The sequence below is a fragment of the Bombus fervidus genome, chromosome 12 (assembly GCF_041682495.2).
Source record: "Bombus fervidus isolate BK054 chromosome 12, iyBomFerv1, whole genome shotgun sequence".
In the NCBI taxonomy this organism is placed as follows: domain Eukaryota; kingdom Metazoa; phylum Arthropoda; class Insecta; order Hymenoptera; family Apidae; genus Bombus; species Bombus fervidus.
In genome coordinates, this window is record NC_091528.1 from 4,286,495 (window position 1) to 4,311,060 (window position 24,566).

The 24,566-nt window shown below is 35.0% G+C and overlaps 1 protein-coding gene across 11 annotated transcripts in view; it reads left to right on the forward strand.

Moving 5' to 3' along the window:
- The window catches only part of Liprin-gamma (liprin protein kazrin), a 138,898-nt gene that overhangs the window by 33,099 nt on the left and 81,233 nt on the right, over window positions 1-24,566 (forward strand). The window contains exon 3 of one of the 11 annotated variants that reach the window (XM_072014145.1): window positions 18,045-18,133. The exons of 9 other annotated variants lie outside the window; for them this stretch is intronic. The gene's annotated coding sequence lies outside the window, so the exon portion shown is untranslated. Of the gene's footprint in view, window positions 1-18,044; window positions 18,134-21,049; window positions 21,275-24,566 lie in introns of those variants that run through there. One more of the 11 variants, XM_072014142.1, reaches the window with a different exon arrangement.

A 24,566-nucleotide genomic window follows, 5' to 3' on the forward strand; every position in this document is an offset into this window, starting at 1 on the left:
GAAGCTATCGATCGAAACCGGACTACAGTTCGATCACCACGGCGAATTCGTTTTATCTCCGGCTGAACACTTAGCTTTTCCTTCGATCCACCGACATACTGGCGGAACTGGTTCAACCAGACGACGCGACGTCGATCACCTTCGTGACGAGCAATCGTGTACGCGATTAGCTTCGAATAATAAAGCTCGCTGACTTAACCTATAACGCGATGCATTGACGTATTTGCTCGTATATCGATTGATGGGTGTAAGCTTCGTGTCTCTGTATATATTTCTTGTGGACTCTATAGTCTCTCGTACAATATAAATGTCAATCATAAGAAGCAGGATGTTTTCCTTATTTTCAAGAAATTTTTCTGCTTTCGAAGTTTTGGGATTTCTTCTTGGAATTAGTTTCTTGTAGATATCGATGAGCGTAGATGTGTAGAGAATTATGAGTTTCATGTTTATACACGTATTTATTAGAGAGACTGATATGAGGCCATTGATAACGAATATTGGAAATTGGAATTCTTTTTTATTTTCATGGGACTCGTGAATTTTTGCGATTTCAGAATCGGTTTTTCACAAGCAGGATTTCGTACTCGATAAGTGTTTATAATAACTGTCCAAATATTGTCCATACAAAATTTTTTGATCGTATCGGTATTCTTTAAAATATTATGGTACGATTATGTATGAATTGGAGTGTGCGTGAATGGTTATAAAAATTCATGTTTTATATAATATCTTATTAAGTCTTCGTAATTCGATATTAGTTCGCTATCAATGGAATTTTAAATAATATCCGATAATTACGTATAGACTTACTGAATATTCATTAAATTATTATAATACTGAAATTTTTATAATACTTTAATCATGAGAAAGAATATTGAGAAGATTCTAGGTGGTTGCTATAATTTTTTTGGATGAGTTCATATCTTACCAAGGAACTATATTGCTAGCATTTATTGCCGTCGCAGGATTTCTTATTGGATTTCCACTTGGTTGAAGCCTCGCCTGTTTTCTCACCGTGAGCGATTAAAAGAGGGTTCCTTAAATGCGCCCTGACGAGTATCTAATCTGATACTGAAAATACATTGGGCACCTGATAAACGTAGAATCGCATAATTTGGGGAGACAAGTAATCTGAAGTGATAAAACAGGCGAAATCGAAGATAGTGAACGAAGATAAGAGTGTAATTCTTTGGATTTTCTTGTCTTATAAAATATGCACAGTGCTTACCTGCATGTATTTTGAAAACGAGAACAGTTATCGAAATGAAACGTAAAGAAAATAAAACTGTAATTCATTAGGTGAAGAATATCGTATTTAATATAATATAATCGCCGTTAACATAAAGTTAAATACAGTTTCGCTGACGCGTAACGAGTTTTTTCATTCCGCAAATGAGGAATTCTCCCGACTTACTTTCGATGGAAGACTTCATTGTTGTCTTCACTTCATCGTCTGAATCGAAATGAATAGCCTTCAAGGTTCTCCCTAATTCTGGCAAGAAATAGGATGGAGTCAGATCTGGACTATAAGGCGGTCTCGAAACAATTTCAAATTTCAAACTTGCAACAACAATATGTGCCGTGCATGCGGTGCGTGGTCGAGTGTTATCATGCTGTAACATTATCGTCTCGGTTGAATTCTAAACCCGACATTCACGTCTCCGCAAATGCTTCTTAATGTCATGGCATACATTGCCAGTAAATGGCGATGAATTTCCATAGGCATAATGTTTTCCAGGGTTAAAAACCCGATCACTGTTGTTTGAACCTCGTTGACGTCGCATTCATATTCAAACTCGCTTTAAACGACACTGTTCGTGATTGCGTCAAGCAAATGTATTAAAACTTAGTATGTTTATAAAGGAGGGATGTAGCTATAAAACGGCTACTCACGCAGAAATGTTTAACTCTTCTCATTCTCGAGATATGCGCATTACTTATCAGCCGGCCCTCGTAATCTTACATTAGAGAATTTTATAATAATAATTAAGAACTATATTCAGAGTCTCATAAAGTACGAATATGTACTCTGTATATAATTTCATTATATATGTCGGGTTATCATTTGAGTTAGGGGCGTATAATGAATTTTCACGGGAATTGGCCATCGTTGGTATGTACCATCGATGATAGTTATATGATACAAATATGATTATTACAGAGTTTAAACAAGTAATAGCGGCGATTGAATAATCGAGATGTCGATAACAATGAATTTAGGTTCGATAACGAATCCACGGTCAACGGGATGACGAATGCGATTTCTTCCACAGTCTAAGTCGAACTCAAATTACTGATCCACGATTCGGGTGTGACTCAACGTATTGACTGAACCTCAGTCCAAGTGGAACTGCCCTTATATACTTCTCTCCGTACCTCTCTGTACCCCTCGGGTCAATCTTTGTTTTTAAGGAGAACTATTTAATTACTCCATACCTCTGTTAGGTACATGCCCCTCCCGTGACCGTGGCTACGTTCAGCGACCCGTTATGTCACTTCGAGCCCAATCCCATTGTCATAAATCTCGGGCAGTCGTACTCGGATTAAATCATAAACAACTATTTCTTAGTTTTTATTATTTAAATACAGTTATAATAAAAAGTCTGGATTAAAGTATTGGGGACCTTCCCAAACGTTCCAAAAGAAAGGTCCCGATGTCCTTTCATCTCCGACATACATATTTATTATACATATTTATATTTATTATATATACGATATAGAATATATATATTACATTGTTGAGAATCGTATTGTATATATTCCATGTATTTATGAATAAATGAATTCAATGTAAATACGTGGATTCTAAGCACGAAGTCGAGGTTTTCTTCGAATTTTAATCCAATTGCGTCGTCTTTCATCCGAATCGATAGTTTAATTCTCAATTTCCTACGATTACCAAATCACGAGAGAATATTACCATTTAAACATTAGAATTAAACTTCAGATAGTAGGATTGGAATTTGTGGAAAGAGGAAAGGGAATAAAAATGTTGAACTTCTGGAGAATCGATTAATTAAATGCACTTTGGAAAATATTTAAAGAAACATAAACGATCGAAGTAGACTGTCATTAAAACGTTATGGAAAGTTGAATGAAGGATTCGCGCCGGAGAGGTGGTAATCCGTCGATTAGGATTATCCAAGGATTACCTTCCTTTCCCCATCTGTTCCTGTTCTTTCTTCTCAAGGAATAAACGCGATTGCTATTCGAATCGTCTCGTCTTCTTCCACTTCACGACTGTAAATTCCGTTGTTCCACAGAGCTCGTAAATTCACGAGGATTTTCATCCTTACGCGAATCCGTTACGTATTTTCTCCTCTTTCTCCTATTTTCTTCGTCCTTTTCCTTTTCTTCCTCATTCTTCTTTGCGTGAGGTTGCAGCAAGGAAATTGACTTGCCTGTGCAACACCATCTCTTCCTTTACATCTAAATTAGTTCCATATGACGCTTCTATGAAAATGTACTTTCTGTATTTCGGGAAATACGATAGAAAAGCGGAGAGATAAATCTGGATATTTGTTTCTACCTTGTTTCTGGATTTTATTGTATAATGACGTTTTAAATCCTGTTACTGTGACTTGTTTAACATATTAACAACCTTTGGATACAAATTTAGATTTTTTCGGATTTGTTTGAAATTATTATATGGTAGCTATGGGAATTGAATTAGCACGGGCTTTCAAAATTGTTAACTAGCTTTGAACGAAAACAGTAGCTTATACTAACTTTAAAATAGCTTCTAAATATATAAACTTCAATTTTTTATGTCTCTTTTCTTGGAATAGTTTGTACTGCGAAAATCAGATATTTCGAATATAACTCTTCTTTCGTGTTGAACAAACAGTCCAATTACTTTCCCTGGTAAAATGTGCACGAAAACAAGTACATATTTTACTTGATTTTATCCAATATTTATAATGTCAGGTTCCCAAAATTTTCTATATTAGTATTAATACTATGAAATGTTAATATCTTTTTAGACACATATAAATTCAGATTTTTTTCATACTCATCTCTTAAATTAACTACGGAAAGCTTTTAATGGCAACGAAAATTAAATTGGTACGAGCTCTTAAAATTATTAACAGCTCTAAATGGTCCAAAAACAACGCCTGCGATTAATTTCATACCAGCTTTCGCATCTAAATTTTAAATCTCCTTGTCCTCGAAACAATGCGCTTTATAGCCACGAGAATTTCAGATTTCAAAAATTTAGATTTACTGAATGTCAGACACTATACATATACCTATATATCTAAAAACAATTTAATTGCTTTTCCTGATAGAAAATAAAAATGAAAAACTGCATTTACGAGCTCATAGATTTATTTTTTTTTTTTTTTTTTAGTCGATGAGAATCATCGGATACGAGGCAAAGATCGCCCAGGGAAACAACAGTGTTGAGTAAACAGTAGTATGATGAAATTCGCGGACACTATTACTAGCTGAAATGAAAATGCGTCCGTGCGCGGAAATCCATGTCGTAAAGCTCTCCGCGTTGAAAAACCAAACAAAAAACGAGATATTTTTGCGATAAACCGGCAAAATACGGCCTCGAATACAAATTGGGTTTCTGAAATAGCATCTCGCCGTGACAGAACGTCGTTCCGACGTTCCACTTCAGTGTCTTGGTCCAATATCACGATTAAAATTTTAAGTGATTTCGTGATCGAAAATAAGTAACATCACATGACCGCCCATGATCATCCTTTCATAGATATCAATGAAAATTCACGAAGAAGAATAATCCCGGACTTTTAATATTCAATTATTAATTATCTATGTGACCATCGAAAATATTATTATCACAATTTTGTTGATTTTTTGATTTTGATGTTATTTAGTGGCTAAAGGGTTTTTTATTATATCTTTTTTAATATATTAGTTTCATGTAACTATTGTAATATATGTATTATTATAATATATATAATTATTTTAAACAGTCTTCCAACTATAGATAACAAATTCATGAAGTTTTGTGAAAAAGCCAATGGCATAATATATATAAATACGTGATTTACAATATTTTAATATTTGTTCTATTTAAGGTAGTAAGAAAAAATTCAGTTGGAAAGAAATTATTATATTAAAATTGTTACACTTTCGTACAATACTCTTTTATTCAATGTTTTAACTAGGTACACATCCTAAAAAAGAAAAAAAAAGAATTAAAAATGTTAGAAGAAAGCTAGTTGCAGAGAAAATTGTTCTGCCACTGATTCGAATACAAGGATAAGTTTGACTCTCCTCTCCTTTCCCTCGACATACATTTTCTCCGGAGTAAGGGTAATCGTTCCGCTTCGTCAGGTGAAACCGTGCATCCCGAAGAGGATTGAAAATCCTCAAATTCCCCGTGTCCTGCACACACGGAATGTAACCGAGAAAAAACGGAGAGAATCTTTCCAATTTCGCATGCCTTTCTGCTACGCGGATTATCCTGATATTCCACAGCCGATTCAGAAAAAGACGAAGCGTTGTTCTTTCACGACAAACATCCCTGCATTTAGTGCGAGATATGCAACCGAGAAAATAAAATCGATTCCTGTCTTTTTTTGAAATATCTAGTATTCTTTCAATATTCGGTTTTCTTTTGTTTCTTAATCCTCACAATGGAGATTAACAGAATTGTTGAAATAATTAATTTATAATTTTTCTTTAAAAGGGTGAATTTTTAGGGATTTCACTGTTTTTTTTGTAAAAGTTTGTTCCTCTTCTTGCGTTACATACATTTTCATATAATCCTCATTTTAGTTTCTTTGGCACAAATTATATGTTTTTAGCCGTAGATTAGTGTTAAAGTAACAATGAAAACAGGGAAGCAGTCCTTTGGGCCAAATAGTAAATTATAAAGAACGTAGGTTAAATAAAAAAATGCGGAAAATCTTCGAGCAAGCAACAGCTGTTTTTTGGAGGCTCTAATTAATGGCAGTGTAATTAGCTCTTTCATTTGGTTAATTAGGAAATTAAAAGGTCTCTTCACTTTCTGATTTTTCTTTCTACCTATTAATATGGCAGATATTTGAGAAAGTCTGTAAATGTGTTACATTATAAAGAACAGAGAATGTCATTAAAATCTTAAACGTAATTGAATAAAAAATTGATTTTGTTAGTTCTTTCATAAATTGAATCTCCAGCATGATTGGGAAAGTTATCTTTTCCACGGTTTCCGCCGTGAACTCTCTTCGTGATTTGCTTTTTGTTGCTTCGTGGTAAAAGTCCATCGTTTCGAAAAGGTGGAATCCGTTCACGATATGGTGCGAGCTGTCGTTTTCGTGACCGAACAGATACGTGACCATTGCTAGCAAGCTTCGCGTTGGCCGCACATTGTCGATTATTTTTATCGTTATTGCCACGTTCTTCCTTTGGATTACACGTATAACCCCGATTCTGCTGTGTAGCAGAATAGAAATTGAATTAAATTTTACGATGCATTGAGGATCTCTTCCTCCAAGAGACTATAGTGTTATGGTAGTTCTATGGTAGACGAGGATGTGGTGCTAGTCAATTTTTTGCAATTTATCCCTAGTAATCGAGGGAAATGCTTATTGAAACTTTATTGTGATTCTGTTAGATTGCACTAAAATTTATTCCATTTGGCAAAGCTCACGGTTTTATGCTAGAATTGAATTAAATTTGCAGTATATTGAAAGCCTCCAGTTGTGTGTGTGTGGGTGTAAAATACAGAGAGAATGTAATTTTAGATAAATAAATAACAAAATATTGTCTATGAAATTTTTTAGACAATAGACAATAAACTAATAAATTGGTAATAAAATTGCCCAATTTTTACGATATAGCCCAGCATTATAGACGCCACAATTTTATTCCAGGACTTTTGTAAACAAAATTTATTTCAATTTCCGCCAAAGAGATAGCAATTACAGATTTTACAAAAATTACTTACAATTATTTACAAAAATTTTATAAAAGTCTAATCACATACTTCGGTATTTGAAAAATCCACTTTTCGATACGGTAACAGTTCTCATAAAAATTCCACTAAGGTAAAAAATAGTAAGTCCATTCCCTTAATAATCGAAAGTTAAAAAAATATTTCACTAAAAACTGTTCGTGCCTGCAATGACATGGTAATATTTCTAAGAGTTTGAAACTTTTTAGGGAGACTAAACAAAAATCGTTCGAAACGTTCCCATTAGAGATTCTAGAGGAATATTAAGCGAAGATGGAGGTAAAGTGAAAACCGGGGACAAAGTAAACGCAGACAAATCGTATGCACGGTGGATAGAGAAGGTGAAAGAGATAGAGAGAGTAGAGTAGAGGAAAGTGGTTACCCGGAAGTAAGCCTACAAACACGTGGCATTGTGATCGGTTCACGTTCTGTCGAATTCGTTTTCGAAAAAGCAGAGAACGCGCACGGTTGAATGCGAGAAACGGGACCGACAGAATGGCTCTGTTGTACACTGGAGGACTCTCTTTCTCTCTCTCGTAATACTAAATCAATATCTGGCGGTGGGGTAGCTTGGTCTATAGGGTGTTTCGAAAGCAAGCAACGTGTCACGTATCGAGCAACAATTGACAACGTTCTATTACGAACAAAAGATCGAAGAGCAAAAATACTTGGTATAATAATATAAACATATGTACATAACTAAAAATCGGAAGAAAAATTATTAAAGGCCTAGATGTATTAAATATCGAGCGTATCGATGTATTAATTCTTTTATTTATTGCGCAAAAAGTTCTTTATGGATGATCGTAATACGAAAAATAAACGGCTAAGTAGTGTAAAAATGGTTTATAAATAATAAATGAAATAATAAAACGATAAGAAAATAAAATAAAATTAGACGGAAATAAACCTAAAAGTATGTAACTTCTCTGCTAAATGTCGGCATATGGTGTCAATGTGCATGATTAATATTTAATTCTTCAAAACAGAGCAATACAATCAGCTTATACAAATTATTTATAGAATTTCAATATCCTAATAATTAATTATTATCTATAAAGTTGTTAGGAAATTTGTAAAGCAAGATATTAATGAACCTTTGGAAATAGTTTCGATATACAATACATGCATATGATATATGTGGAGGGTTAATAATAAAATGAGCCAGATATTCGGTATACTTATAATATGATTTGGAGTATGAATTCAAACTTTAGTTCGTTACCGTGTGTATACATTTATATTGGTACATCTAATAACTTTGAAACTGCCAATGTTTTCGAAAGTCACATTTCTATGGGAAAATGGGGGAGGATAGGGTGAGTCACGAAATTGTCCCTCGCGTCTCATTGTTAACGACACGTGGACTAGTTTCTGCAAAGTAATGCGGAGAATGAATTTCGTTGATCAGTTCTATCTAATAAATCAATTTCGCGCGTTTATATTATGCGTTTATTCACAAAGAACGAATGTAAATGACGCGTGGCAGATGATGAATCTTCCTGGATATTAATTGATAGCCGACAACTCTAAATACCTTTATTACTTTTTAATGAGAGAGAAACACATTAACACGTTAATCGAATATATTCCATAATGCGAAATTATGAATTATTCGTTGTGTTGATTGGTAATTTCTCTTCCTCTCGTTGATATTAAATTTACTTGAAAATTGGAAATTATCGAATCTTCTACTAAATTGAAAAACATAATATTACAAAGATTATGATACTTAACATTCTGATTATCAAACCTTCGTCTATTTAAATATCATGTCATTCTCGTGACATAAATTGTATTTATTCGATTCAGCAAAAGTAGATTGCGATTTGACAAAGAAGATTATTGTCGATTCGACCTTCAGCTTCAATTCTTCCGATTGAAAATCGATCGATCTTTCAATAAAGCAATAGTTGCTCGAATGAAGATGTTATGCTTCACTACTGTTTTTCATTAGTTGCGTAAAACGAAATGTTAACAAAAGAAATTTTGAGAAATAGTCTCGACACGTAGCTTATGACGTGTCACATACTTTCATCAGTGTTATTAAAGCATTGTATCGTCTATGTTAACGCAAACATAGCTTTATAACGCTAATAGAATAACAGAAAGATCCCCGGACCTTGAGAGGAAACTGATAAGTTCCTAAGCAAAGGGACGAACAAGTAGGGAATCATCGACAGAGGGAAAGAATGGTGGTGTAAGGGTCGTGTGTTAGTCACGTGTTGAGTGTTGCATGGCTCCATTCAACGCCTCTGATACATACGTCCCTGACGGATTGTGCCTGACAACCATATTGTCGGATCTAAATTCTTAAACAAGAAATAAATGTATTGTTGCCTTCTTAAAATTTCAACGTTACTTCTGTCTCTATGATTAACTATTTATAAGAGAATTTTATTTCCTGGTGAGAAGATAATTTTCTTACAATTCGAAAGTATTCGAAAGTTGAATAACATTAACTAATACAAAATTTAATATATATTAATCTTCCATAACCTGATTTTTCTCTGTTCATGAGATCGGAAATTATGATCGATTACAGTTTATTAATCTGATATTAGAAACAGATTCTAATGACTATTATTAATGAGTTGCTCGATGAGAAAGCAATGTTAAAGTAACATGAAAAATACAGACTACCCAGTAATCAAGTCATTTGCTATTACAGAGGCTCGACTAAATGGAAAAAGGAGATCAGTTTATCTTTCATTGCAATAAAGCAATGTTATGTTTAGAAATTAAGTTCTATAAACTTGAAGATGAATTTCCAGAAATGTTAATTGTATGAAGTATAATTTATGACAGTTCATTTCATCGAGGTTGTAAGGAAAGCCGAAACACGGGCGCATTAAAAACATAAGCGAAAAGGGGAAGGTTTGGCCAATAGTGGAGCTGTATGCCGCAAATATTTCGTGGGGACACCCTGTATTAGAGATACTTGGTATTCGCAGCAAGTACTCTTAGCCACCCTCCTCATGCTCGTGCAGTTAGTCACCCTGTTCCACCCTCGATTTTCCAACCACCCTCGCCATCGAATATAGGGTGACTCGAAAACACGAACGAAACGAACGTCAAGTCGGAAAAGTAGACTGGCTCCGCCGGAAATTCGATGGTGATTGCAGCACGATTGGAAATGAGACGAAAAAATCGAAAAACGATTCTGTCTGCTTGTAATTTACAAATCAATCGTCAACGCTCTTTTAACACACTATAAATCTAGGGCGATCGTTTTGATAAAAGCCGATATCTCCGTTGGGTTGCTTGAAACGTATCGAAATTCAGGGAAGACTTCAGGATATGGTGTCTTTATAGAATTAGCATATCATGTTTCCCAAAATAAGACGTAAAATCCTCTTCACCTAATGCTTGAGCGAAGTTTCAATTTCCCCCCCCCCCCCCCCACAAAAAAATTTTAGAAACCTGATACACCCCTAGAATCGTCACTCTTTCTTTCTGGGGCAAATTTCTGTCCTTCCTTTTTTTATTCAGAAAATTCGTCGTTCGGAGACTGCCTTAGAAGGAGGTTAAACAAGTCTTAGGGAAATTTCAGGAAAGCACTGATCTCGCCCCTCGTATGACCCACCCTCGGCGCACTTAGTCATTCTCCCCTAACCTCGTTTCTACTCCAAAGGTATAGGACCAAACGAAAGGGCGGCTATCCTGGTGAAACAGAGAAGTACCAGAGAGAAAGGAGAGAAAGTAGAGGAGAGTCGGTGTCTGGTGTAATGCATTGCGAGAAAATACGATATCCGGTGGATTCCCCGGTGTTCTCTCTCTTTCTCTTCCATTTTCCTTTCTTCCTGGGGCTGCTTTTCCTTCGTTTCATTTCGTTCAAGAGTTACGTCAGGCTTTCGCCAGCGTCTCGCTAGAGTTACGCAAAGTGATAGAACAGAGGATATTGCGTCTGACGAGAAAAGTAATAAACGTGACGAACGTACGAACTCAAATGCTTTCGTTGTTGTACAAATGTCGTACGTTTATTGCTTTCGCTTCGAATTAATCGGTGATCGATGGACGATCTAATTGGTATCGACCATTGAGTAGTTTTAATTATTCAACGACTGATGGGGTTTTGTAAATGAGCTTGGAATTTCTTCCTTTGGAAACAAATCGGTTACTATTGTCCCTTTACAGTTCGAGGAGCATTTGACATTTTATCGTAATTGATTTATGTTTGATATAAACTCGTTTCAGAATTCGAAAATACATTATTTGAACGAATTTTTAGATTTTGCTAATTGTTAACTTAATCCACAGTAGTTTCAAAAAGCTATTGGCACATCGCTTTATAGTATTTATCGTAACATTTATGTACTAATTAATTGAAATTATTCAGATATATTAAATCTCGTATGACTACAAAAATTTCATACCATACAAGCGAAATGTAGAATAAAAGAAACTAAAGTAATTTTTATAACCACTGTATGTTGCTATGTTTTTAAAAATTTAAAATATGGTTTATAGACTAGAACTGAGAAAAATTGAACAAAATAATATGTAGAATGTAGTATGACATAAGACCGTTAGAATCATGCAATATCTAAGATATTATCTCTATAATATCTAGTAACTTAAATCACAGCAAAACAATAGTCTTCTCAGAGTGGAAATCGAGGATATCATTTGAAAGGTGTTTACTGCATCGATATTTTCGCAGGAACAGAAGCTCATAATTGCAGAAATAAATCGCGCATAGACAATTAAAGCGGAGGAGGGATTCGAATTGACGATAAGAGAGAAAAGACGATCACCGAACGATCGATATCTTCATTACGATCGAGCTTAGCTCGCTGCAAGGGCTTTATTTTGCTTCTGTCTCGCGATAAATTAATTCACTATCGAACGATTAAATTTGTCGTTAAGCCGTCGAAGCATTCGAAGCTGTTCAGTCTCGGCAATCTGAGCTTTTGCACAATTAGAAAGTTTTATTTCATTTTGTCGTATCTTTCTTTTTTTATTATTTTTTCTCGAGTAATTATTTACGATTCTTATAGAAATCGAGAAAAATCGCAGATCCACTTGATTCTGCCTTATGTGCTTCATCTCATCTTCTTCCTGCGGAACGCATTATCTTCAGAGAATATGAGAAAAGTACAAAATGCAAATAAAATACTTCTCTATAGAAAGTATGCTCTTATAAAGACTGTAATCCTTATTGAAAAAATTCCGAATCGCTAATGGTATTATAATTTCTTCGAAGTTGAACGTTTTAATTGAAAATAATTTCCATAATGTTCGCTATAACACGTTAATTTTACAGAAAATTTAAATTTCAAATAGAGATAGCCAGAGGAAAAATGTTTTAGATATCACTTAGGCGTAGAAAGGAGAAATCGCATGTATCAATTTCTTATACATACGATATACATTTTATATATCGGTTGATATTACACCTTAAATATGTAAAAATCTATATAGTACTAAAGTCGACTAAAAAATTATAACAATCAACGACAAAAATCCTGAAAACTTTCTGAAGAACTTGTCACTTCCATTAATTTAATATAATCAACGATACAATCCACGGTAAAATCGTTCGGGTACCGAACCATAGAATGATTGCTCGCATATTTCCTCATAAAAGGCAAAATTCCCTCACAAGGAACGAAACGTTCCCTTCCGAGGACAGTTGCGATATTTGCCAAGTAATTTTCGACGTGCAGGTGTTCGACGCCCGAAACGAGGGTTCAGGGCAGTTTTTCACGAATCTTGGACAAGAGAGACCCACGTGGCCTACGTATCGGGCTCATGGTGGCCCTGAAGGCAGCAGGTGGTGCCTCGTAGGTTCACCTGGACCTTTCAGATTTTAGGCGTTTCCGAGTTCATAAATAACCAATCTCTCCCTCCCCCCTCCCTTCAATGGCTCACTTCTATACGAACAACCATTTCCATGAGATTCCCCATGTGAAACGTATCGGTATTAAACCATTTGCCATACCTCCGACCTGGAATTTATCGAACTAGTTAATCCCCGAAATGAGCGCAATGTGAATTAACGACACGCGAAGTTACTTTCGTCTGTGCTAGGATATTGTTACTTTTCCGTTTGTTTCCCACGGGAAACCAAACCTGCTTTTTTCTTCCTCGTTTCAAATTGAATCTCACGGTTCTTCGTTTAATCCGTTCTAGGAGGATTTAACGAAATAGGAATCGAACGTTTCTTATTTCTCGGTGTTTTGTTCGCAATATGGGACAAACTTCTGGACAAATAGCCAATTACCGGGAAAGAGAAATTTCTTTTTTTTTACTTCTCTAACGATTTCCATTTACGTATAGAGTCTGCGGAAACTTTCGTTTACTTGTCTTTCGCTTTCCAAAGTGTCTTAATCATGGTGAAAATGTTGCTTTTTAGATTATGCGTAGGTATGCACTTTCTTCACGAAACTTTCTTTCGATCGTCAACGAGGATTTCTTTTCCGTTTGATGTGTTGCTTGGTTTCAATTTAGAATTATTGCACATTACCGCGTGTGGAGGAGAAACCATTTATTTAACTTCCACTTAATATACAGAGTGTTTCTAAGTCGATGCTAAAGATGTTAAAACAAAAGAAATTTACGTGAAGAAATAACTCGAATGTATACGTACAATGACATGACAGTTGGTCTAACAGATATCGGTACAAAGTGTACATATATCGCTGTTCAGATTTATAACATCGGACTTTTATCAATACTTTACGTCTATAGTAAAGAATGAACAGTATAAGATATAGCTTTTTGTTATAGTATATTCAAATATTAATTGCTGCAGCTCGTCAAATTTATTGATCAAATTTCAATTTTAACAGCTTAAATATCACCAATATAAAATATCACTTTTGTTCGCTGTTAGAACAAAGTATCACGAGTAATGCAGCAAAATGTTGTCCCCATATTTCATTCCATCTTACTGTACGTACATATAACATCGATTTGGAAACTCTCCATAATACATTTCCTCGTACTTAGGCACGATTCACGAGCGACCAACCAGTATTTCTAAGACGTTCCATGCATACAGACTGCAGACTGTTATCTCTGATGGTGACGAGGAAATCGAGCGTGGGTGGTTCGCAAGTGCGTGAAACGTGTCAGGCCTCGTAGTACACCTTGATGTTATTCATAGGTGGCAAAGTTGCTTTCATACCTACCATCATGGCAATACGACGCGTGCATATCGTCCTCCGGATACAAGCTGTATCTCGGGACTATGCAGATGCTCGCGAGCACACGGACCTTCTCGTCTTGGCTGCCTCCCGGTTTTTACTGTGAAACGACAGCTGCTCCTCGAAGCCTTGTACCATTTGCTACGGGAGGCGAAGGGTCCTGGGCTTGTTTTCTGTGGGCAACGCTTAACAAGCCCATCTGGAGATCGCAGTCTCCTTCTCGTTTAAAGAGAAACAGAGAGGGAGGAAGCCACGTTCCACGCCACTGATAGCCTTTAAGGATACGCATCGATTCCTAGTTTCCTTCCTTTTGGAGAAAAAGAGGCATGCCAAGATCTTGGAAGCTTCTGTTTTAGTGTCAATAAATTGTGATTAATAATATAATTCTGAAATTTTGAAATATCACTTCAGGATATTGATGGCTTTTTAGGATATACATTCCTATGTACGGTATATCGGTTTATCGATTCCTGGTCTTTTCCTTTTTGGAGTAGAATCTTAGAAGCTTCTATTTTACAGTCGATAAATGAAAATTCATCGCTGTGTTCGATTGGGATTACTTAGTTTTTAAATCCGGAAGTACCGTTTTAGAGTCTCATATCGATTCCTGATTTCTCCTTTTTGGAGAAAAGAGTCTTGGAAGCTCCTGTTTCAGTTTCAGTAAGTTAGTTTTTTCAGCCCTGGATTTATTTTTGAAATTTAGTTTTTCTCTGGATGTCACATTTTAAACTACTTATAATGCATAAGCATACGTATCTGTCCTCCCAGTTTTCTTTTCGGAAAATAATCAATGCATTCGTTTCGATCTTATACCAAGGATTTTCCCCAAAATATTCAAAGTCTTTTTTGTTTATTGAAACGAGAACGAGATTAGGAAAATAGGATTTATGATTAGGAAAACACCTTTAGTAGCAATATTTTTTATTTAAGCAATATACATCCTCCGAATATCCTGGAAAACTGAATTGCAGTGAAATTAATGTTCTATTAGCATAATGAGATAGCTTAACTATGATTCTAGTAGTAAGATCAGTCGATAATGTATTTTGAATTTACAGCTTCTCTCGGGAGAACGAGCATATCGATTTATGTATGGGTGGTTTCGAACATTTCACAGTGTTCTGTATAATTTGTAGGTACATAAATACGAAAGCACTTAAATTCACAAAGCCATCGATACCGTGTTCTCTTCTCCTATGCCGATATTTACTGTCCCACTAAACGTTTCTCATAAACTTTATTGCCTCTTGTCTTGTGTCGTCCGCTATTACTGGTTAAAGATGCACGAAAATTCCCCGATAAATGTCAGAACAGACGTTCCTATATTATTGTTCTTTTAATGTGTTAACTTGATCATTTCTGAATCATTTATTCCGATTAACACAAATTAACAAATGAAACATTCAGAAGGATTACTTAGTGTTAAATTGTTCTTAAAATTATGAAGTTTCAAATTGACACGCTATGAATTTTAGCAACTTCTGTATCAGATATATTTTACCATATTGGTAGCATTCATCTAGTCTATATATGGCATGTATCATGTTTATTCATTAATTTTATTAAATATGAATACAATTTTTTAAATCATAGTGTATTTTTATACTTCTTATACTGTATATTGTCTTTTGTCCGTCTATACAATCAGCATAGAATATATGCGTACAGTACTTTAACAAAATTACTGTGGAATAACGTTCAGTAACAAAGTTTTAACAAATAAAAGATATATACACATTCTAACAAATCTCCAGAATAATTTTCAAACAAAGTGCGATATCTATGCGATACCTGTTTTTGTTGTGAAAATATTAATGAATATCTGGCACGTGGTAAACTTATAGATGTAATAATATATTACATAAAATATATTCTACAGCTACTGCTTCATAGAATAAAATGTACATAGATATTTCAAAAAATAATCTACATGAAAGAGCAGAAAAAATGGGTATGAAAGACACTTTCATGCTGATGCAAGATAACGATCGAAAGCATTATGCTATTAATACGCGAGCGTGGATCCTGTAAAATGTTCGGAAACGCTTAAAAACACTTCCACAGTCTCCAGATATAAACATTATTGAAAATATGTAGGAGCACAAATCCGAAACAAAATAAATGGAGTCACCATATTTCATCAAACAATGATTTAAAGAGCACTCTTTTAAAAGAATGGATAAATATCGCAAGTAGAATATTCATTAAGTTGATAAATCCCATGCCACGACGGCTTCCAGCGATAATAAAATCAAAATAAAATTAAAATAAGATAATAGATAGGTCTTATTAGCTTTCTTCATTAAATTGTAACTAACGAATACGTATTACGCATATATGTTTGTCATTTTTTAGATATTTGTTAATACTTGCGCAAAGAATACATGTAGCTCATCTTTATTTTTTATGAAAATTATTCTGCATATTTTTTGCATACAATGCATTTTTATTTGTTAAAATGCCGTTAGCAAAATTGAAATTAATTACTATACGAATATTTTTTACGCTGACTGTATATTTATATTCATGAAACTATACTATGCACAAAAATTCGTTGTCTGATTCCAACGCATTTATAGCGTTACACCGAAGCTAAAGAAAAAGTAGCAATACATTTATACAGTATGTACGCAAATAATAAAAAGAAATGCAGGTATAACATGCAAGAAATTTCATTAAAGACCGTGGCGGATCGATCGTCTGACAGCAGTCGACAGTCACGGGGGTTAGAACAGACACAAAGGGGATAAGAAATTCGCGAAAGCTGATTCCCGCTGTTGTCGAAAGTCCAAAGACACGAACAGTCGGACGAAGGATATACGCGCAGTGCATTATTCAAGTCCGAGCCACCCTTTTCTTTCTCTTCTATTTTTTTTTCTCCTACCACCCCTTAAAGTCTTGGTCCGATCCTTCTCTTGGCGAATTCTCCGTTTTTGAAGTTCTCTTTCGTACAGAATTTCAGCAGCTTATTGGAAAAGCATTGGCTCCGAGCTGGCATCGCGCCTCCTTGCCACTTTCCACTCGAGATAAGGGTTGGGGAGAAGGCCATGGAGGTCGAGAAGGCTCGAGCAGCTTGAGAATTAGCGGAGGGTCTTGCGGTACTGATAACGCAAATCGTATTGACGAAGGAATTAGTTGCACCATGGAACGTTTGATGCCTACCAATCTGTTTGCTACGAATTGTTATATTTTCAAGTGACCTTACGTTTCTTTCAAATACTTTTTATCCTTACATTAATATCAGAAGGCCTTTTTTTATTCCTATATTAATATCATATTTACATTATTGGATTTACGAGTCGTAATGAGTTGTTTTTAGGAGCTATAAATTAAGCTCAACTCTTTAAAAAACGGCATTTCTAATATCATCACTTTCCTGTATCCTTTAATTTAAACTTACTTCAAAATTTACTATCATTTATGTCATCCTCTGAAGGTAAATGAATTTATGGAAGTAACTCATTTGTGTCTCGAGAGGTGAACGTTAATTGTGTGGTACTCGCTAATAACCTTATAGTTGATGCGACTATAAATAACAAGAAAGAAAAAGAAGATTAATTGTGTAATTGTATAATGAAATTAAGTTTGGCTTTAGAGAGACTTATATACGAGTTATCGAGTTTGTAAGCAAATCTTTGAAATTCTCTTCACAAGCGTTGCAAAAAAAGTCTCCTCTCAAAACAGAGATTAATGGGAAAAATTGATAAATTGGGAGGGAAGTATGCCACAGAGAAACAACAGCATCAATTTTTGATAACGGTGAAACATGAGCGGATGCTATTTTTTATTCATCTTATCATGCTTCATATTTTACGTTTTTCCCGAGTTCCGACTCTTATTTCGATGAAAATATTTGTTCTCTGATAAAAAAAAGTGTCGCATTGAAATAGTATGTGTCAAGCAATTTTGGATAAACAGATTACTAAACGTTTGAAAATAAAGTAACACAAAGTTAACTTTATTCTTTCTTTCTGTTTCAGGTACGTATTTGCAGTATCTCTTTAAAGAAAGCTATATGTACAGAGTTTAAGTTCCAAGAAGCTGACAGCACGCTCTAAATACGCACACGGTGAGTGTGATCTATTCACGAAGTTTCATTTCAATGAAAAAAAGAAAAAAAAATTCAGTTTTTCCTCCCATCCTCCAACATACGAGATTGAAAAGTGTAATATACGTAGAACGAATTGTACTAAATCACAGCAAACTCTCTTCTAGAAGAAAAAGTAGCCTAGTTAAGCAGATTAACCTATTTAGTAATTAAAAAAACAAGGTAACTCATAAAAACACGTAACATCTATATTTTCGATAAAATTTTCTCCAAAATTGTTCGCCTTCGTTAAAAACATGCCACATGAAACCCGCATTTATTAAAATTAAAACCAGCATATCCGAAGTGAATACGTTTTTATAAAATGTTAAGCTTATACGCTCGCTAAAATTAGAATTGACCTACGCGACGTGAATACGTTTTTACAAATTTTTTATCTGAATACATCTTTCATGACTCCAATGTTTAAAAGTGTTCTCGGCCAAGGAATGACCCAGTTAGCAGATTGAAGGAAGCAAAGGAAAATGAAATAAAAGAATCGTATGTATACATATGTACCTACATACTTGTACGTGAATTCTCGCGATGGTATAACATGCAAGTTGCAACGCGTAGAAACATAATGCATGTCGTATGAAGAGAATGATCAGGGGAAACAATGGCCGCCATTCGATCCGCGGTATCGTCGTTACATTAACACTAGAGAGAGAAAAAAAAAAAAAAAAAATGTATAGCAGAGGCGCGAATGAAATGTTCCGTATGTACATTCGTGAATGCAAGCTGACACGGGTGTGCACCCACAATAATGTATTGTTTGGCGTCAGGTAGTGGATATCGTGAACCGGTCTCGGCTCAGGTGTTTGGTGTTCTGCAATGTTATTCCGCTCCTCTTCTCTTTTCTATCAATTTCTTTTTCTTTCGCTCACACATAGATACGCACATACTTTACTTTTCCCTTCTCCTTTTTCTCCACTTTTCTGTTTTGTTACGAAATATTCACCTTCGGTCGGTTTTTAAAACCGGAACATCTGCGCCTCAAAGAGGGAAACGAGTACGACTCAGTTTAATTAAAATCCGCGAGGATTCATCGTGGCTTTTATATTAAAGATACTTTCTAGCTTCCCTAATTGCACGCCAACGTCGTTAATCAAATACTGTGCTCGCTGGTACGGTCGTTAACGCGGCAGCTACTGTTTTCTATGTGAATAGTTTCTTGTTGTGTATTTTTTTAGTTACGGTGGAAAAGTTACTTGGAGCTGCGAAAATATGTACTTCCCAGAGTCATTATATGTAGAGCGACGATTTTGGATAAGTGGTACGTTCTTGGGAAAATAGCGGGTTAATAGAGACGTTTTCTGTATTTACCAAGTCTTTCGTTCGTACTTCTTAGTGGAAAATGAAAATGCAATACCATATAAGTGACAGTCGCAGTGAAGTCACATTCTCAACCTGCGTATTAAGTAATTTATGTATCATCCTTTCACTTTTACTTTTATGGTGATCCCCAATATTTTATTGTCATCCTAACACTAATCCCACGATGCAATAAATCCCTCTATCACCTCATCATCCCCAGGTTTTCATTTCTGCCGCAACAATAATTCCCAATTACCATAAATCCTAATTTTAATTCCCCAATAATTCCCCAATTACCATAAATGCTGCCCTCAAGAAATATTTATTGAAACCTTTCTAAAACCAAATGCACTCATCAAAGTCTCCATCAGGCCGCTAAAATCCTTTGACAACCAGTTCATCCATTGACCTGGTATTGATTATTCATGTGTATTGTAGTCATATTATACTTAGTTCTATCATTTTTTATATTTGAAGTTTAAATATTTCGTTAAAAACAGAAGACAAGCGTATTCACATTTTAGCTTCATTTGGAAATCTGTCGTCAAATGTAGTCGATTATTGTGTTTGAAAGCGTATAAAAGTTTCTGAGAGGCGAGTTAAATAACAAAAATTTTCAGTGGACAAGTTCAAAAATATTACTCTTATATGGTTCATCATCAAACATGTTCGTGTTTGAATATCTAAAAGAAATTTATCGTTACATTTTTTTTCTTAGTATAATCATTATTTTTCTGACAAAATACCTACGTACCGAATACGTAACAGGTTGAGTGTACGTAATATGGGACATGTCGGTGATACTGTTACTGATGTTGATGATACGGAACTACACTTATTTTATGGCTGCAATTACGAAAGAGACAATAATTGTGAGAAATGAGTGCGATGTATTTGCTGTTTTCATTGGGATCACGAAGAATGTGTGTCAGGTGCGTCATTCGCGCGTTCAGTATGAAAAAGACAGAAACTTAACATAATATAATATCAGTTAGAAAAATGATATCCCTATGTGTCTTTTTTATTTAAATAAATATTCCTATATACATATCCCTAGGTGTTTCTGTCCATCGCTGGATTTAATTCTTTTTTATATTTGTTTACCATGACTTTAAGCCATTTAAACCTTTTGTATAGCTAGCTACTAACACACAAATATCTATTATCTTTGTCGTGTTTTAAGGTCAGTTTTACTGAAAAAAAAGGCTGTTTCTCTATTTGGCAAGCTTTTAAAATCAAGTGTTGTATATTAGTCGCAGTTACTCTATAGTAATCCTCTGATAATATATGCACTCGTATCATTCATCGAAATACATTCATTGAAATCCCTATACCCTGCTCTCGTACACGGCTGGAATAAAAACCGGGGCGAATAATAACGATAATAACGGCTGTAATAATAGCTCGGTGCGGCGAAGTCGTTGCTTACTATCTGACAGCAGGCGGTGGTAACCCCGGCACGATCGAGCCGTAGCTCGGGGGCTCGTGAAACGAGGGGACTTCCCCCCACCATATGAAGGCCCGACGCAGGGCCCAGCCAGGTCGACCGACACCGTTCGAGTCTCGCCTTCGCTATCCTCAGTTCTCGACGAACCGGTGTTCGAACCGCGTTATCGTGTGTTCCACACGTTGAAACGTTTTACACGCGTGCGAATGTGTATCTGTTGTTTCGATATATTTTGTTATCTTCTCGAAGATTTTTTTTCTTTTATCAGTGAGTTGGGCGATTTATTGGTGTGTCTGCACGCTGTTTGCTAGTGGAATCGATTTACTTTTCCCGATTCGATCGTTTTTCGTATGAAAAAGGTATGTATGTACGCGCTGCGAAAATAGAAATAAAACATATACGTATAGGAAGCGATGAAGGTTCGAGAGCTTTGAAAAAGGTCTCCGTGGCGCGATGTAAAGCGCGTATTTTAACGGAGAGAAAGAGAGGGGCATATAGAGGGGATTCCAATTAATCTTCCTAACGGAATTTGGCTCGGAGCAACGGCGTTGTATCGTTGCCCGGACAGGATTTTTCCATGGTTCGTTTGCTCGAATTCTTCGCCTGAAATTACCGTCCTACGCGTACGCTGCGCGCGTTACCGGATAATAAAATATTGCTCAAACCGAAGCGAGTGAATCTCTCACGATGCGTGAGAGTTTTCATAGAGTTTACATTTTCGTTCTCCGATTTTATTTCCTTCTTTCGCTCTTTTCTTCTTTTTTTCGGCTATCTTCAACTGGTGTCATTGGATTATGGGTGATGATAGCACGCGTACGTTGAGTGTATCGGTGTGTAATAAAATATTGCTCGAATTGAAGTGACTGAATTCCACGAAGCGTGAAAGTTTTGATAGAGTTTCGATTTGTGTCCTTTCTGTTTTTGTTCTCTTTCTCTCTCTTTCTTTTTCTGTTAATCGGTAACTAGTATCGAACTGGATTAGAGGTGATCATAACATTGCGCGTAAGATTTGTGTGACGTGTTTAATTTTAGTAGATTTATTGTACACGGTGTTTCATTGATATCGTATTCGATTTTTCGTAGGAATTTTCATATAAACATCAGATACTCCTTTCTAAGATGTAATCTCTTCCTATTTGAAGCTTTATACGAAAAGCTATCGTATTAGAATTATGAGCAGTGTCATCATGTTTCTCTCTTTTATCAGAAGTAAATAATGGATGGTAGTAGAAATTACACAATTTTTGGGAACCGAACTTTCAACGTTATTCACGTGCAAAGCGTATTATTGGCAATATTGATAAACGTGGTTTATGCTTGATTGAGCTCAGTCAATATTGCAGAAAGCTTTTATGTGTTTTCTATTAGCAAACAGTAGTAATTAAAGTTAATTTCATTGGAATATTCGTGTTATCAGCAAATTTAATAGAAGGTGGTAAGGTGACGAGTGTCCGCATGTAGAAGGAATTTTTGGAATCATTTTTTATGAGAGGGATTTATCTTAAAGAATGTTTCAAGAAAAGTAAATCTATTTGCGAGGATAAAAGTCTTTTTTCTCTTCTCAAGTACAAGTGAAATATTTGACGTAGAAATGTTCTGCGTATCTTTGTTTTTACAAATGGCACAGTGGTATTTCAGGAAGGTGAAAATTTCGTGAATAAGCTGTGTCGTTGAGTTTCCCTTCTCTGTGTATACGTGTAATCCAAGTGCAAACGTAGGCGTTCTACTCGTGTGTCTTAAACTCGTTTCGAATTGTGTATCGTGAACGAGAATCTTCGGCGAAATGGTTCTTTAAAGTCAGCCTCTGGAATAACCTTAATCGAAAGCTTTTAAAGATAATGATGTGCAATCATTCTGTGTTTGTAAAATATGGGATGTTTTATTAGTAATTTGTTGCAAGCGAAGTAATTTCGTGAGTTTCGAAGTATAAATAATTGATGGATTCGGTGAAAAAGTGACGAAATCTTTAACTTGTTCAGGGACGAATTTTTTAAGAAAGGAAGACAGAACAAAATTTACAAATATTAACAAAATACCAAAAAATATTTTGCAACGCATTGGAAATTGCATCTTTTGGAGCAATGTTTGAATTAAACGGAACCTAAATATTCACATACTGTGTCTGTTAAACAACGCAGATATTAATAAATATTTTGAAATAACTAGCGACAATAGTGTGCACATATGTAATCATTGGTATCTCTGTATCATATGGAATCATATTTCAGCTAAACAAAACTTAAATGTACACACAATGTCCCAGTATTATTCAAGAGTTTAATTCGAGAAATCTCTGTATAAAATTAAACTTATTTTAATTACTTATAGTTAACTCTAATAATAATAATATTTATAAAAGTTTTAAAATATCTAACAAGTTCCCAGTTACATACTATCATTTTTAGAAAAAAAAATGTACTCGTACAATTTTTTCTCTGAATTCTTAAATCAAATTTCTAACTATCGATTCAAATTTTCTAACTATGAGTTTATAGCAAAAGATACATTTTTCGATTGTTTTGCTGTTGTACGATAAATCGATGCACCATATACACAACCTTGCTTATCCACTCTGGTTACACAGAAGACGTATCGGAAATGCTGAGTTTTATATTTGCCCCGGGCAAATATTAGTCGAATATGAGAATGTTTGCAGTCTCATGCATTGGGACAAACTCAGGCGGATTTGTTTCAGAGTTGGACGCGTTTTACGAGATGTCGTGTAATTCCTGTTTAATTTCATAATATTTATCGTGATACGTCGAAACAAATCTCAGCTCGAATATTTGCCATCGTTCCATCCGATGCTAGTTTGAGGAAATTTACTGCACGGAAACAAGTACAAATTGATGTAGAAATTGCGGAATCTCGAAACTATAGCAACTTCATTCCGTAAACAATTTCGTCTCTTATATTGCGTTTTGAATCTCTGAGATAAAATCAAATGATAGCGAGGACCATAGGTAGCAAATTTAAAGAAATAACTTATAGCATTGATAGAGAAATGACCAATAAATTGCCAAATTAGAATGAAAGAATAAATTGATAATTGATAAAAGAACAAATTTGCATTTACTTCGATCGTTACGCTAAAATTCTTTAAAAAGGGATACAAACAGAAAATTTCCAAGCAGTAACCAAATATTTTACGTCATAACTTTATTAATTTTTCAAGAGGGAAACCAAACAACTTTAAATAATAAACTATTCATCGATGAATATAATATAATAATGTAATATTTGTCAATAAAAATTTCTATCTTTTAAACTTAAATATAGAAATATTTATGGAATTACTTAATAAGTGAATTTATTAACCGATAAATACATATTGGTATTTTCTTCTTTTTGAGCAGATGCATGGGATGGAGTTACTCGAATGTTTACTTTATTTCGATCGATTTCAATCTTGTTACCAGGATTAACAATGAGATTTTTTTTAATCAATGAAAACCGAACGGTACCACTGCAATCTCGTCGAAACTGGCTCTCGAGGATTTGGTTACGCCCCGATACGTTTTAACACCATGACATGAATCGTGCTCGCTTGTGAAACGTTATTATTTACGGTCCACTTCAACCTAGAAATCTTCTTTTCGGAACAGCTGAGTCCCTGCGATGACAAAGGAAGAGATACCAGAATTTTTAGGT